The 1,034-nt window shown below is 38.7% G+C and overlaps 1 non-coding gene across 1 annotated transcript; it reads right to left on the bottom strand.

Annotated features, from left to right (window-relative positions):
- Window positions 1-621: 621 nt before the first annotated feature.
- LOC124889832 lies at window positions 622-728 on the bottom strand. Its single transcript, XR_007048748.1, has one exon. It is a non-coding gene; the product is annotated as a small nucleolar RNA R71 (small nucleolar RNA).
- Window positions 729-1,034: the final 306 nt, after the last annotated feature.

Here is a 1,034-nt window from a genome sequence, read left to right as displayed (position 1 = left end):
GATAATAAATTTAAGTGTTAATGACTTGATCTTAACGGTTGACTTTTGCAGGAAAGTGAGGTATCAGATTGGCAAGAACGAAAGAATTAGTAGAGCCTTATTCAGAACCAGAACAGGTATTTCATCAGAGGTGAAGAGCAACAACACTTCACTACCCAATTCAGCAAGTTCAAATGGGAAACCAAAGAGATTCGATTCTTAATGCTCTAATTGCTCAAACTCCAATGGTTCCAGCTGCTCCTGCTCGAGTAGAAGCTAGATCTGTTTGCAAAATGGCAATCCCACTTATAAATAATGCTACTAATTGCATTCATAAGCCATGGGCAGGTGGTCGAGTTGAACTAAAATAGAATATGGTGTAACTATTGCACCATATTCGGGCAATTCATAGGTTTATCTCACGATGACCTACAACAGCACATACAAAACTTTCTTGGGATCAGTGATACCTATATTTATGTTGGGGTATCTACTAATTATGTTAAACTGACTCTCTTCTTCTTCTCTCTATTGGGGGAAGCAAAGAAGTGGCTATATGTTGAACCACCGAACTCCATTATGTCCTGGGATGATCTGGATCAGAAGTTTCTTATTCGATTGTTTACATCTGGGAAAACAACACATTTGAGAAGTGAGATTTTGAGTTTCAGGCAAAAAGATGAAGAGAATCTTTACCAAACTTGGGAAAGATTCAAGGGTATGCTCAGGAATTGCCCTCATCATCATTAGACTAATATAGTAATGTGTTAGTACACCTTCTTATTGAGGGTCTTGAGCCAAACACCAAGATTCTCCTTGATTCAGCAGCAGGTAATCAGGATCTTGAGAAGACGTGTGGTGAATTATATACACTGCTGAATCATATTTCATAGAGGAATCTTGAGTGTCATGCTAATGCAAGAGGTGCTCCAAAGAAGGTAGCGGGTGTGTTAGAGGTTGATCAGTTCACGGCTATATCATCTTAGATTGTTACACTACAGAATTAGCTAATTACACAGCTTAGTAATATGAATCAGAGAGTCACACAGTCTGCA

The sequence above is a fragment of the Capsicum annuum genome, chromosome 12, assembly GCF_002878395.1.
Source record: "Capsicum annuum cultivar UCD-10X-F1 chromosome 12, UCD10Xv1.1, whole genome shotgun sequence".
NCBI lineage: Eukaryota > Viridiplantae > Streptophyta > Magnoliopsida > Solanales > Solanaceae > Capsicum > Capsicum annuum.
Note: the sequence above shows the minus strand (reverse complement) of the source record. Positions and strands in the feature narration are given on the sequence as shown.